At 43.8% G+C, this 15,623-nt stretch overlaps 1 long non-coding RNA gene across 1 annotated transcript in view; it reads left to right on the forward strand.

The window, feature by feature from the left end:
* The first annotated feature begins 1,161 nt into the window (after positions 1-1,161).
* LOC141047485 (uncharacterized) overlaps positions 1,162-15,623 on the forward strand; it is a 73,276-nt gene continuing 58,814 nt past the window's right edge. The window contains exon 1 of the long non-coding RNA XR_012219815.1: positions 1,162-1,245. This is a non-coding gene — a long non-coding RNA (uncharacterized lncRNA). The remainder of the gene's footprint in view (positions 1,246-15,623) is intronic.

Raw genomic sequence — 15,623 nt, forward strand, 5'->3', positions numbered from 1 at the left:
CAATACTTCCAGTAAACATATAGCATTTGTACATACGTATCACCCCTTTGCATACAAACTACACCGTTCCATCCGTCAACATTGGCATTTATTCAAATATGCGCACCCAGATATTGCTGAATTTAACCAACCTTTTCTCCCTTGTTTTAAAAGGGCGGCCAACTTACGGGATAAATTGGTCAAAGCGAACATACACAGGAATTTGACTCCATCTACCCAACGGTTCTTACATAAACCAAAATCTGGTACCTTCCCATGCCTCAACGGCAACCAATGTAGTAGTGTTATTAAGGGTGACGTAATTCACCACCCACACTCAGGCAAAACCTTCAAAATCAGGGATTTCTCAACCTGCAATACCTCACAGGTTGTTTATTTGATCAAATGTCCATGTGGACTTGGTTATGTAGGTGAAACCACCCAACCTGTGAAAGATCGAATTTCTAAGCACAAGTCCACAATCAGATGCAGAAACTTGTTGTTACCCATTCCTTATCACTTCATTACCCATAATCACAAAATTTCCCAACTTCGTTTCTAGGTAATTGAACAGGTAGCACCACCTAGGAGAGGAGGTGACCGCATAAAAACCCTCACAATGCGTGAAGCGTATTGAATTCACACGTTGGGTACCTTAACACCACGCTGATTAATCCACGATTATGATTTACTAGCATTTGTCTAATGCATAATGTTAATTAATTACCTGTTTTCCATATATTTTCCTGATTTTGCATATTTTCCTGATTTTGCATATTTTCCTGATATTATTCTATTGCATGCCAATTACTAATTGTCTCTTATCATTTTTCAGAGCCGCCTATATTGACTATCTGTTCCGTTTGGATCCTTGTCCTCTGACTCTCCTCTTCATTTATCACCATTCTCCACACTGAATAGTAAATAGTAGCCACCACCTATCCTACTCTAATGGATCGCTGTAATGACCCTCAGAGTACTTCTGCACTTCTAAGATGGCCGCTGGAACACATTCTGCCTCCCAGACCTCACTTTGAATACAGGAAATCCTCCTCTTATTCATTATTGGGCTCCAATATGGCTGCTGGAATGCATGTGGAACACAAGCTTTCACTGCCCTCACTTCCTACTGACTGCCATTGGTCCTAGCAAATTGTTAGTCCCGCCCCTTTCTCACTTATACAGACCTCCCCACATGTTCACTCACAGCTGACCAACAGTGGATTCTGGGTCGCTGATGTCTGCACGGCACCCCCACCCACCCAGGTGAGCCTGTAACCCCTTCCATACCGAAATCTGTACTTTCATTGCTTTAGACCAATTTTTATGGCTAGTTATTTCCTTCACTAGGAACTATTTGATTCAGGCTCCATGCCCAGCGCCTAGTGCATGACCAGGCACATTTAAAGTGGTAGGCCTCCTTTTTCAATTTTTTCACTATGCCCACCAATTTATGTATATTTAGTCTGGTGTCCTTACCTCTGCTTATTTACCTTTTTAGACTATGGTGTCACTTCTACTATCACACTTAATGTGATTAACTACTATACTGCAGTCTGGTATGTCTTTTTTTTTTGTGCAATGTAATGGTAGTTTCATGCCACATTAAGCGAATCTGACTGTTCAATTCTGACATGACCTTATGTCTAGATATTACTTTGTCATTCTAGATTGCCCGATCCTGTATTTACTTCATTTTATTTATGTTTTTGCTGTAATTTTCATTGATATATTTTCATTGTAAATTATCTGCTGTGTATATTTTTTTCACTTATAGTTACTGATGAAGGCCAGTGAGGCCGAAACGTCTATTATTTTCTGGCTGCATTAAAAAATCCCAAAAAATATTCTAGAAGTTGCGTGCCACGTTTTATTTATTATTCATGTATGGTGTGGGGCCCTACTTGAGCACCTTCTGAAGTTGTGCATACGGTGTTTTTCCTCTGCCCTATTTGTACACTTGTCTGCACACATTGTGGCATATATAAACTCTTCCTGCTATCACTATCATTCTTTTGATGTATCAAAATGCTATAAATTTCTTTCTGGTTGGCACCTAATGCTACGATTAAAAACACTTTTCAGGTAGTTTGTGCAGTATATGGGAAATCCCACTTGTGGGATCATTAGCCCCCTTGCCACTTCAGGCAGTGGGGATACACTTTAAATAATTTGTACCTAGTGGCTTTCAGAGCTCATTGTGACTTCTATAATTATACCTATATGGTTATACTTGTTTAAGTTCTTCAGTGGTCCATTACAATTTCTTTATTGTATGCTTTTATCATCGAAATTATTATTGCCTTCTTTTCCAAGTGCGGGCACATTTTTTACATTTTTTTGTTTGTAGTGCTACCGTTTACTATTTTGCTTAATAAAAGTATTTTTATCTTTATACCTATTGTTCCTTATTTCCTTTTAGATCACAAGTTTGGATTTTTTCATTTGGTTTCTCTCAATTTTCCGAATGGTTTACCATTCATCCACCAAGCAACTATATGTAACTAAGGCTAGTTTCACACTAGCGTTTTGGAGCGCAGCGACGGCCTGCGCATGGCCGCCGCTAAGCCCCACCCCCTGCCGCGCCTCCACCGGTAGCTCCGCCTACCGGCGCATGACGCTGCATGCGCCCTGCGTCCCCTTTCTTTATCACTGGGGGCGCAGGCCGTGCGCAGTATGCGTTTGGCGGCGCATGCGTCCTTTTGACGGTGCGCCGACCAGCGCCAAACACAACCTGCTGCAGTTTGGTTGCGCCGGCGCACAGTCAAAAAGGCACATGCGCCGCCAAACGCATACTGCGCACGGCCTGCGCCCCCAGTGATAAAGATAGGGGACGCAGGGCGCATGCAGCGTCATGCGCCGGTAGGCGGAGCTACCGGCGGAGGCGCATCAGGGGGCGGGGCTTAGCGGCGGCCGTGCGCAGGCCGTCGCTGCGCTCCAAAACGCTAGTGTGAAACTAGCCTCATATATTACTTATTTCATATATTGGTTGATCTATTTACTTTTAATTGATGTCTTGTAATTGCTACGTTCCGTATGACTCTATCAGCTAGAGCCTGTGCAATAAATAAAAAAATAAAATAAAAAACTGTTGTGGGGTTCCCTCTATTTTTGCTAACCAGCGCAGGCCAAACTGACAGCTGTGATATCTTGGCTGATTTTCGAAAAAAGAGGGGTCCCCATGCATTTTTTTAACTATTTAAATAAATCATTTTAAAAACACTCGGTCCAATCTAAGTAGCCATGATTCTGGATCACATAATCCTCACCTTGATCTTCCTTCCTTCCCACCTTGCCGAGTACCCGGAGACAAGTGATTCCACACTTTGACACTCGGAAGAGCTGTTTGCATTTCCATTTATAGATTCTGGCCTCTCGCCCTGCCTGTTTCAAGTGGGACAAGAGGAGATCGCATGTAATGAATACTATATCCAAATATTTGAGCAGCCACACTCACAAGAAGGTGATGGTGGGAAAATGCAATTACTATTGCAAGAGCTGGATGATGATGAGACACAATTGCCAACAAGTGGTGTAATGTCAGGCGATGGAATCTGCAACATCACAACAGGCAGGAAGATGCAGTGGGGTGGCAATAAACACAAGGCAAGCAGCTGTTCCCCAGAGCACCAACATGGGTGAAGTTGCCAAGCCAAGGGTTAGGTGCTCCCAAGTCTGGAGCATTTTTAAAGACAGTACAGTTAACCCAAAAAAGGCCATATACAGTGTCTCATGCCAGGATCAGCAGGGGCAGCACAACTACCAGCCTGACCACCATGAGCATACTCAGGCATATGTAAGCAAAGCACCCAACTACTTGGGCCGAACGCTAGGGTTCAGAAACAGTGTGCGCGGGTGACTCCACTGCCTCTTCCCCTCTTTTATGTGCACGTCCATCCCTTATTCATGATGTATGTGAAGATGCTTACCACCCTGCACCTGTCATTACACACTATGCACCTGTTATTGCAACCACATCCACGCCCTTGTCCCAGCGCAGCATTCAGTTGACCCTACCCCAGTCCTTGGAAAGCCAATGTAATAATGCAGCATAAAGCTATAACAGTAAAAGGACACATTTGCAGACTTCATGCCCTTGAAATGTTGCCATTTAGGCTTGTGGAGATGGAACCTTTCCGTAACCTCATGGAGGCAGCTGTCCCTCGGTAATGAGTCCCCAGTTGCCACTGCTTCTCCTGATGTGCCGTCCCGCCTTATACAAGCACGTGTCTCATAACATCAGCCGTGCCCTGATCAATGTTGAGACTGGGAAGGTCCACTTCACCATGGACAGATGGACAAGTGCTTGTGACCAGAGATGCTACAGTTCACTGATGGCACACTGGGTGAACGTTGTGGAAGCCGGGACCCAGTTGGACCCTGGGACAAAACACATGCTACCGACACCAAGGATTGCAGGCCCTGGTTCAATCAGGGTGGCTCTGACCTTCCACAGCAGTTCCTGCACCACCTTTTCCTCCTCACCCTGTAACACAGAAATGTCAACATCAGTCATATGCTGAAACCACTGCAACACTGCCTTAGCCAAACGGCAACAAGCTCTGCTGAAGCTAATCTGCTCAGGTGACAAACCACACACCACCAGAGTTGTTGAAATGTCTAACAGACAAGAATGACCTGGGGCTTTCACCCCTGAAACTACAACCAGGCATGGTCGTGTGTGACAATGACTGTAACCTGGTGGCAGCTCTGAAGCTTTGCAACCTTGTACATGTGCCATGCCTGGCACACGTGCTTAACTTAGTGGTTCAGCAGTATTGCAAAACCTACCCCGATCTGCCTGAGCTACTCGTGAAAGTATGTCGTATGTGTGCCCAATTCCGCAAGTCATCTACAGCTACCGCCACCTTGGCCATGCAGCAGCATTTGCAACTTCCAGCTCACTGACTGGTGTACGATGTCACCACATATTGTAATTCAATGTTACATAAGATGGAAAGGCATTGTGAGCAGCAGAGGGCAGTAGTTGGATACCAGTTACACCAATCTCGTTGGTATTTTGGTCAGCCTCCATACATAAGAGCTATCTAATGTCTGACATCTGTACGGTTCTCCAAAACTTTCAGGACTCGATCAAAATGGTGAATGGCGATGACACCATAATAAGCATCACAATCCTGCTTCAAGATCTACTGAAAGGTTTGCTGCTCACAATGAAGAGGAGGTTTTGTAGGCAGAAAACTTGAGATAGAGCAAGAAACTATACTAGGTGATGCTACACAGCCCGGCATTATCTCATATTCTAAACGTGGATTGGGTAATAATGAGGAGGAGGTGGAGGAGCAGGAGCTGGTTGCATGCATTACAGATGTAGTACCCCCACCACCCTCATCCTGTCTGTTCAGCATGGATGGCATGAAGATGAAGAGGAGAGGGAGTAGGAGGAGGAGTACAACATGGACAGTTGCCCTCTTGATGGGGACAGAAAAGTCTTGACTGTGGGCAGTCTGGCAAACATGGCTGATTTATGTTACGCTGCCTTTCCCGTGACCCTCACGTTGTTTGCATTTTGGCCAACACTAATTATTAGTTTGGTCAACCTTCTAGACTCAAGCTACAAGAACTTTGCATCTCTCCTTCACGTGGCAGAGAGGTCTAATAAAATGTTGCAGTACTAGAAGGCCCTAGCTGAAGAATTATTAAACAAATTCCTATCTGATAACCCAGGATTGGAAACTACAGTATGGAGACACACACCAGATGCAGCAGAGAAGGGAAACATTTTCAAAGATCTTGGACAGTATTATCAGACCCTCCCAGCGCCCATGTCCTAATGTGCAGGGTACTCTGACAAGGAGGGAAAACTTTGGAAGATGCTGAAGGAGTACCTTGCCGACCATACCAATGTCCTACATGATTCCTCTGTGCCTTACAGGTATTGGGTATCCAAGATAGACACATTGCATGAACTGTCTCTCCACGCCTTGGAGGGCCTGGACTGCCCTGCCACTAGCATTTTGTCAGAGAGAGTAAAAAGTGCCGTTAGGGGTATTATAACTGATAGGCACATCTGCCTGTCAACTAAAAATGCTGACAGGCTGACTCTTCTCAAAATGAAAAAGGGCTGGATTGGGCTAGAGTTCTGTACACCACCAGATGACAGCAGCAGAACATTAACTCAAATGCAGTGTTTTTTTTGTTTTTTTTTCTTGTGTTTTCCCATGCACCAGTTCCCACACAACATCGGTGTATGCTTCAGGATTGTTACTTTTTTGTGTCATCCTCCTGCTCCACCACCATATCAACTGGGTGATCATGCTACCCTCGCTATAAATTTGTAAGGGTGTTTATGATGCCCGCATTGACAATTTTTAGACACCTACCTCGAACATTCTTTTATATATGTAAACCCCCCAGGGGTAAATGTTTTTAAGACGATGCACTTAGTGCATGGGCATTTCCAGTCTAGGATACCAACCCCTTAACCCCTTTCCAAGATGCATCCATATGTCCTTGTGACCTGGGTCTTATTGACCTCTGCCATATGGATATGTCTCTGTCAGCTGACCTGACAGCTGACACCCAGCATTAAGTGCCAGGAGAGGTCCTGCCCCAATCCCAGAACTTTAACCCTCTAAATGCTGCAATCGAACTTGATTGCAGCATTTTGGGAGCAGGCAGAGGGATGACAGCCCCTTTGCCCTTGGATCGGAGGCCCCACGGTCTCACTCGGGTCCCGATCGCTGCCATGGTGACCTGATTTCATCATGACGACATCTGGGTCACCAGAGCTGATCATGCTCAGTCCATAACCAGCAACTTTATCTGTCATGCTGCTACATCCCCATGCTATGCAAGTGTTCAGCCTGCAAAATATGATAGTCCCATAGTGGGACAAAGTAAAAAAAAAGTAAATAAAAATTTATAAACAATTAAAGTACACATATTTGCTATTGCCGCGTCCGCAACGACTTGACCTATAAATCTGTCCCACTAGATAACCTCTTTAGTGAACACCGTAAAAATAATAAAAAACAAGGCAAAAAATAATGCTTTATCATCATACCGCCGAACATAAGTAGAACAAAAAGCAATCAAAAAGACGTATATATATAAACATGGTACCGCTGAAAATATCATCTTGTCCCACAAAAAGCAAGCCACCATACAGCTCCATCAGCGGAAAAATAAAAATGTTATAGCTCTCAAAATAAAGCAATGCAAAAATATGATAGTCCCATAGTGGGACAAAGTAAAAAAAAAAAAGCTAAAAAAAGTAAATAAAAATTTATAAACAATTTAAGTACACATATTTGCTATTGCCGCGTCCGCAACGACTCGACCTATAAATCTGTCCCACTAGATAACCTCTTTAGTGAACACCGTAAAAAAAATAAAAAACAAGGCAAAAAACAATGCTTTATCATCATACTGCCGAACATAAGTAGAACAAAAAGACGTATATATAAACATGGTACCGCTGAAAATATCATCTTGTCCCGCAAAAAGCAAGCCACCATAAATGTTGTGAGTTCATTTTCCCCTTCGTCACTGAGGTCTGGTGAACTCCCTATTCTGGTGAGGGAAGGTAGTGAGCCTGATTATCAGGCACCTGAGCCTAAAGATGATGATTGGCTGAGTGGAGTCACTGATTGGATATAAGGCTGCCGACGCCCTTCTGCCCTGCGGGTGATTTCTCTGTGGACTTCTAGGACACCAGTCTGATTCCTGCTCCTCTAAAGCTGTTTGCTGACTTGCCTTTTTGCATTTGTGTTTTGCTTTTTGCCTTGCTTTGCTGTTTCTGCCATTCCCTGCTGGGGTGAGCTGAATATCCTCTTGCCTGTTGCTCTGTCTTCAGAATATTCCTGAGTACTGACATAGTCTTTTTGAAGCCTAGCGTCTTCAGGGCCTTTTTCACTGTCAGTCTGTTGGCTCTTATTTTCATAGGGTTTTTCACAGATTGCAGACAGCAGCCTTCCTGTACTTTCCTATCTAGTTAGCTTGGGCCCCGTCTTTGCTCAGTCTATCTTTCTGTCTGTGTTGTGTTCTTTCTTCTTGCTTCACCGTCATTATATGTGGGGGGCTGCCCTTTGCTTTGGGGTCTGCTCTGGGGCAGTTTAGATTTCCCTTTCTGTCTTTAGGCTATCTAGTTCTCTGGCTGTGATCGAGGGGTCTAGGGCATCGTAGGAACCCCCCACGGCTACTGCTAGTTGTGTTGATAGGTTCAGGGGTCTGCAATCCGATAGCTGCCAACCTCTCTGGTTTTCTGGACTTAGCTTGCATTTCTGTTTTTGCCTCCTGCCGTGACTCAATCATAACAGAATCACCCGCCATACCGCAGATCCTAGGGTACTCAATTGCAGGAAAGAATTGTGTTTTAAAAAAAAAAAAAAAGTGTGTAAATTCTTTCCTCTATATCTCTGAGGCCGCAGGGGGAATTTTTTTTTTTTCTCTCAGTGGAGATAAAGCAATTATCTGATCGTGTGGAGCAGCTCGCTGCGGAAGTGCGGGGAATTTCCGCCTATCTTGCTCGTTCGCATGCTGTTGAACCAAAGATCCCTATAACTGATGTATTTTTTGGGGATCGATCTAAATTTTTGAGTTTCAAAAATAATTGTAAATTATTTTTTACCTTGAAGCCTAACTCGTCAGGGAGCTCCGCGCAGCAGGTTAAAATTGTCATCTCTTTGCTGCGTGGCGATCCCCAGGATTGGGCGTTTTCTTTGAAAGCAGATGATCCTATTCTGACTAATGTGAACGCATTCTTTCAAGCCTTGGGGTTGTTGTATGACGAACTTAATGCTATTGATCAGGCTGAAAAGACCCTGTTGGCATTGAACCAGGGTCGAGATTCTGCAGAGTTGTACTGTCAAAAGTTCCAAAAGTGGGCGGTCCTTACTACCTGGAACGATAATGCCTTGGCTGCTCTCTTTTGGAAGGGTTTGTCAGAAGCTGTAAAAGATACTATGGTCGGATTTCCTGTTCCCACTGGTCTGGACGATTCTATGGCATTAGCCATCCAGGTTGATCGGCGTTTACGTGAACGCAGGATTGCACGAGAGGTGTTGCCACCGGTTGAACTGACGTCTGAACCTATGCAATGTGATAGAGTTTTGTCTGAGGAGCAACGTCAGGAGTTCAGAAGGTGTAATAAGCTGTGTTTTTTCTGTGGAGATGCCTCGCATATTATTTCTGCTTGTCCTAAACGAGAGAAACGCTTTGCACACACGTTTTCTGTTGGTGGTGTTCAACCTAAGTTTCTTCTGGCAATTACTCTGATCTGCTCCCTGTCCACATTTTCCGCCAAGGCTTTTGTGGATTCGGGAGCAGCGCTAAACCTAATGGACTTGGATTTTGCTAAACATTGTGGATTTCCGATGACGCCTCTGCAGATGCCTATCCCTTTGAGGGGGATTGATGCTACTCCTTTGGCGAAAAATAAACCTCAGTTTTGGACCCAGGTGGTCATGCGGGTCGCCCCAGACCATCAAGAAAATTGCAGATTTTTGGTGTTGCATGGTCTGCATGATGCCGTTGTTCTGGGGTTTCCCTGGTTGCAAATTCATAATCCAGTTTTGGATTGGAAATCTGTGTCTGTGGTGAGTTGGGGTTGTCGGTGTGCCTTTAGTGAGGCTCCGGTTTTTTCCACCTCTCCTCAGTCGCATGATGTTCCTGACTATTTGGCGGACTTTTATGATGTATTTAGTGAGAATGAGTCTGCGTCCTTGCCTCCTCATAGGAGTTATGACTGTGCAATTGAACTGAGCCCGGGGTATAAATTTCCCAAGGGTCGGCTCTTCAATTTATCTGTACCCGAGCACGAGGCTATGCGGTCCTATATTAAGGAGGCGTTGGAGAAGGGTCATATCAGACCATCCTCTTCACCCTTAGGTGCCAGGTTTTTTTTTGTGGCCAAAAAGGATGGTTCTTTAAGGCCTTGTATTGATTATCGTGCCCTCAACAAAATTACTATTAAATATCAGTATCCGTTACCCCTGATTTCGGATCTATTCTCTAGAGTTAGAGGTGCTTGCTGGTTTACCAAGCTTGACCTCAGGGGGGCGTATAATCTTATTTGCATTAAGCAGGGGGATGAATGGAAGACGGCGTTTAATACCCCGGAGGGACATTTTGAGTACCTGGTGATGCCTTTTGGGCTCACTAATGCCTTCGGTCTTCCAGTGCTTCATGAACGATATTTTTCGAGACTTTGTCGATAAATTTTTGATTATCTATCTGGATGATATTTTGATCTTCTCCAAGGATTGGGATTCTCATGTGGAACATATTCGGACTGTGTTCCGGATCTTGAGGGAGAATTCCCTGTATGTCAAAGGATCGAAATGCCTTTTTGGAGTACAGAGGATTTCATTTTTGGGATTTATTTTGTCTCCGTCAACTATTGAAATGGACCCGGCCAAAGTACAGGCCATTTATGATTGGGTTCAGCCCACTTCTTTGAAGGCCCTCCAGAAGTTTTTGGGTTTTGCTAATTTTTATCGGAAATTTATAGCAAAATTTTCTAGTATTGCCAAGCCATTGACTGATCTGACTAAGAAGGGTGCTGATGTGTTGAATTGGTCTCCGGAGGCTGTTTCTTCCTTTCAGGAGCTGAAGCGGAGATTTACCTCCGCCCCGGTTTTGCGGCAACCTGATGTCTCACTCCCATTCCAGGTAGAGGTGGATGCTTCTGAGATTGGTGCAGGAGCTGTTTTGTCCCAAAAGGATCCTGTAACATCTAAAATGAACCCCTGTGCTTTCTTTTCCTGAAAGTTCTCTCCATCTGAACGTAACTATGATGTGGGGAATCGGGAACTGTTGGCCATGAAATGGGCATTTGAGGAGTGGAGACATTGGTTGGAGGGAGCTAAACATCAAGTTGTGGTCCTCACTGACCACAAGAATTTGATTTACCTAGAGTCGGCTAAACGCTTGAACCCTAGACAGGCTAGGTGGGCCTTGTTTTTTACACGTTTTGATTTTGTGGTCTCTTTTCTTCCTGGAACTAAGAATGTCAAGGCAGATGCCCTCTCTAGGAGCTTCTTTGCTGATTCTCCTGTGGTGACCAAGCCTGCTACCATCTTAGGCGAAGGGGTAGTTCTTTCTGCCATCTCGCCCGATTTGAGACTTGCTCTGCAAGAGTTCCAGGAGGACAAACCTGAGCATTGTCCCAGTGGAAAGTTGTATGTTCCTGACCAGTGGAAGAAGAGTGATGTCTGAAGTTCATTGCTCTGCATTGGCTGGTCATCCAGGTATTTTTGGTACTAGAGATCTGGTGAGTCCCTCTTTTTGGTGGCCCACCTTGTCTCATGATGTCAGGAATTTTGTGCAGTCCTGTGGGACTTGCTCCCGGTCTAAATCTTGTTCTCGCTCTAGTGGGTTGTTGATGCCTTTGCCGGTCCCCAGGAGGCCATGGACCCATATTTCAATGGATTTCATCTCTGATATGCCGGTCTCTCAAAGAATGACTGTTATTTGGGTGATTTGTGATAGGTTCCCTAAGATGGTTCATCTTGTACCACTCCCTAAGTTACCATCTTCCTCTGAGTTGGTGCCCCTGTTTTTGCAACAGGTGGTTTGCTTGCATGGGATTCCTGAGAACATTGTATCTGACAGAGGAGTTCAGTTTGTGTCTAGATTTTGGAGGACTTTCTGTTCCAAGCTGGGAATTCAGTTGTCCTTCTCCTCTGCTTTTCACCCTCAGACCAATGGGCAGACAGAGAGAACAAACCAGACCTTGGAGTCGTATTTGAGATGTTTTATTTCCGCTGATCAGGATGATTGGGTTTCATTTTTGCCCTTGGCCGAATTTGCTTTAAATAATAGAGCTAGTTCTGCCACTTTGATGTCACCTTTTTTTTGTAACTTTGGGTTTCATCCTCGATTTTCTTCAGGGCAGGTGGAGCCTTCTGCCTGCCCAGGTGTTGACACTGTGGTGGAGAGAATGCACCAGATCTGGGACCAAGTGGTGGATAAGTTATCTCTCTCCCAGGAAAAGGCCCAGCGGTTTTCCAATCGACATAGGACCATTGGTCCCCAGTTTAAGATTGGTGATATGGTGTGGTTATCATCAAAAAATATTGCTACGAAGGTGGCTTCTCCTAAGTTTAAGCCTAGATTTATTGGACCTTACAAGATTTTGGAGATTATTAATCCGGTCTCTTTTCGTTTGGCTCTTCCTGTCACATTTAAAATCCATAATGTGTTCCATAAGTCCTTGTTGAAGAGGTTTGTTGAACCAGTTGTTCCTGGGGTGGCACCTCCGGACCCTGTATTGGTTGAAGGTAACATGGAATATGAGGTAGAGAATATACTGGATTCCCGTCTGGCTAGACGGAGACTCCAGTATTTGGTTAAGTGGAAGGGTTATGGTCAGGAGGACAATTCCTGGGTCTCTGCCTCTGATATTCATGCCAAAAGATTGGTGCGTGCCTTTCATCGGGCTCACCCTGATCGCCCTGGTGGCGTGGTTGAGGGTTCGGTGACCCCTCCTCAAGGGGGAGGTACTGTTGTGAGTTCATTTTCCCCTTCGTCACTGAGGTCTGGTGAACTCCCTATTCTGGTGAGGGAAGGTAGTGAGCCTGATTATCAGGCACCTGAGCCTAAAGATGATGATTGGCTGAGTGGAGTCACTGACTGGATATAAGGCTGCCGACGCCCTTCTGCCCTGCGGGTGATTTCTCTGTGGACTTCTAGGACACCAGTCTGATTCCTGCTCCTCTAAAGCTAAGTGTGCTGCCTTGCCTTTTTGCATTTGTGTTTTGCTTTTTGCCTTGCTTTGCTGTTTCTGCCATTCCCTGCTGGGGTGAGCTGAATCTCCTCTTGCCTGTTGCTCTGTCTTCAGAATATTCCTGAGTACTGACATAGTCTTTTTGAAGCCTAGCGTCTTCAGGGCCTTTTTCACTGTCAGTCTGTTGGCTCTTATTTTCATAGGGTTTTTCATGGATTGCAGACAGCAGCCTTCCTGTCCTTTCCTATCTAGTTAGCTTGGGCCCCGTCTTTGCTCAGTCTATCTTTCTGTCTGTTTTGTGTTCTTTCTTCTTGCTTCACCGTCATTATATGTGGGGGGGCTGCCCTTTGCTTTGGGGTCTGCTCTGGGGCAGTTTAGATTTCCCTTTCTGTCTTTAGGCTATCTAGTTCTCTGGCTGTGATCGAGGGGTCTAGGGCATCGTAGGAACCCCCCACGGCTACTGCTAGTTGTGTTGATAGGTTCAGGGGTCTGCAATCCGATAGCTGCCAACCTCTCTGGTTTTCTGGACTTAGCTTGCATTTCTGTTTTTGCCTCCTGCGGTGACTCAATCATAACACATAAAGCTCCATCAGCGGAAAAATAAAAATGTTATAGCTCTCAAAATAAAGCAATGCAAAAATAATTATTTTTTCTACAAAATAATTTTTATTGTGTAAAAGCGCCAAAACATAAAAAAAATAACTGTGGTATTGCTGTAATTGTACTGACCCAAAGAATAAAGCTGCCTTATCAATTTTACCACATGTGGACAGACATAAAACACAACCCCCCAAAAAATTTCCTGAATTGCTGTTTGTTGTTCATTCTGCCCCCAAAAATCAGAATAGAAAGCAATCAAAAAATGTCGTGTCTGAAAAAGGTACCAATAAAAAGTCAACTCATCCAGAAAAACAAGCCTTCACATTACTCTGTGGGCCAACATATGAAAAAATTATAGCTCTCAAAATATGATGATGCAAAATCTATTTTTTGCAATAAAAAACCTCTGTGTGTGACAGCAGCCAAACATAAAAACATGATATAAATCTCTGATATTGCTGTAATCGCACCAACCCGAAGAATATAAAGTGTAATCACTTATACCGCATACGCAACGGCGTAAAAAATTAAAACAGTCACTTGAGGGAGGATTCTGCTCTTCTAGCAATTAGGGGCTTTGTATATGCATTGCACTCAGGGAGGCAAATAGCGCTCTGTTCCTCCCGATTCTCTCCAGATAGAGTACTGTACAGCCACATATGGGGTATTGCCATGTTCAGTAGAAATTGTGGGACAAATTAAGGTGCGATTTTATCCACTTGTGAAAATATAAAATCTGGGGCTAAAACTAAATTTTGGTGGTAAAAATTGTATTTGTTTTTTTTCTTCACTGCCCGATGGTATAAAATTCTGTGACACACTCGTGGTGTCAATTTGGTCACTGCACCCTTAGATGATTTCATTGAGAGGTGTAGTTTATAAAATGGGGTCACGTATGGGACATTCTGCTATTCTGGCACCTCATGGGCTCTCCCAGTGGGCCTTGGCACCTGCAAACCAGAACAATAAAATCTGCACTATAGTATTGCACGCCTTACTTTCTGCACCTTGAATTGTGCCTCAAAATATTTCGCGATTACATGTAGGGACTTGGTGCACTCAGGAAAAAATGGACCTCAGTATGTTGTAAAAAAATCTTATTAGGCCTTTGAAAAATTAAAAATTTGGGGCTAAAACAACATTTCAGTGGTAAAAATGTAATTTATTCTTTCTTTACCACTCAATGGTATAAAATTCTATGAGGCACAAGTGATGTCAATATGTTCACTCCACCGCTAGATGAATTCATTGTGAGTGTAGTTTGTAAAATGAGTTCACATATGGGGGTTTCTGTTGTTCTGGCACCTCAGGGGCTCTGCCAATGTGACATGGCACTCTCAAAACATTTCAGCAAAATCTGAACTCCAATATGGCACCTCTTCGCCTTCTGAGCTTTGTACTGTTCAGTAGTATTCCCCCCACATATGGGGTATCGTCATACTCAGAAGAAATTGCACAAATTGTATGGTGCAATTTCTCCTGTTACACTTATGAAAGTACAAAATTTGGAGCCAAAATATCATTTTTGTGGGGAAAATGCGTTTTTTTTATTTTCACGGCTCAACGTTATAAACTTCTGTGAAGCACCTGGGAGTTCAAGGTGCTCACTGCAAATTTATATACATTCCTTGAGGGGTCACTTTTGAGGGGTTTCTACTGTTTAGGCACATCAGGGGCTCTCCCAACGGGACATGACGTCCACTAATTATTCCAGGAAATTTTACATTCAAAAAGTTAATTGACGTTCCTTCCCTTCTGAGCCCTGCCGTGAGCCCAAACAGTAGTTTTGTCCCTCATATAGGGTATCAGCGTACCCAGAAGAAATTGTACTACAAGTCGCATGGTGCAATTTCCTCTGTTACCCTTATTAAAATGCAAAGTTTGAAGCTTAAAAAACATTTTTAAGGGAAAAATGTGATTTTTTTTTTTTTTTTTTTTTTTTTTTTTTTTTTTCTCATAACTTTAATGTTATAAAGTTCTGTAAAGCACCTAGATGTTCAAGGTGCTCAATACACATTTAGATCAGTTCCCTGAGGGGAATAGTTTTCAAAATGTTGTCACTTGTGGAGGGTGTTCACTGTTTAGGCATATCAGAGGCTCTCAAAACACTACATGGCATCCGCTAATTGTTCTAGCAAATTTAGAATTCAAAAAGTCAAATGGCGCTACTTTACTTCCGAGCTCTGCCATGCGCCCAAACAGTAGTGGTTTTCTCCCTCATATGGGGCATCGGCATGCTCAGGATAAATTGCAGAACAAATTTTGGGGTCCTTTTTTTCCTGTAACCCTTGTAAAATAAAAAAAATTGGATCAGAAGTAAATTTTTTGTGAAAAAAAGATCATTTTTTTCCAC

The sequence above is a fragment of the Dendrobates tinctorius genome, unplaced genomic scaffold (genome assembly GCF_039654945.1).
Source record: "Dendrobates tinctorius isolate UK_male_01 unplaced genomic scaffold, ASM3965494v1 ptg000127l, whole genome shotgun sequence".
Lineage (NCBI taxonomy): Eukaryota > Metazoa > Chordata > Amphibia > Anura > Dendrobatidae > Dendrobates > Dendrobates tinctorius.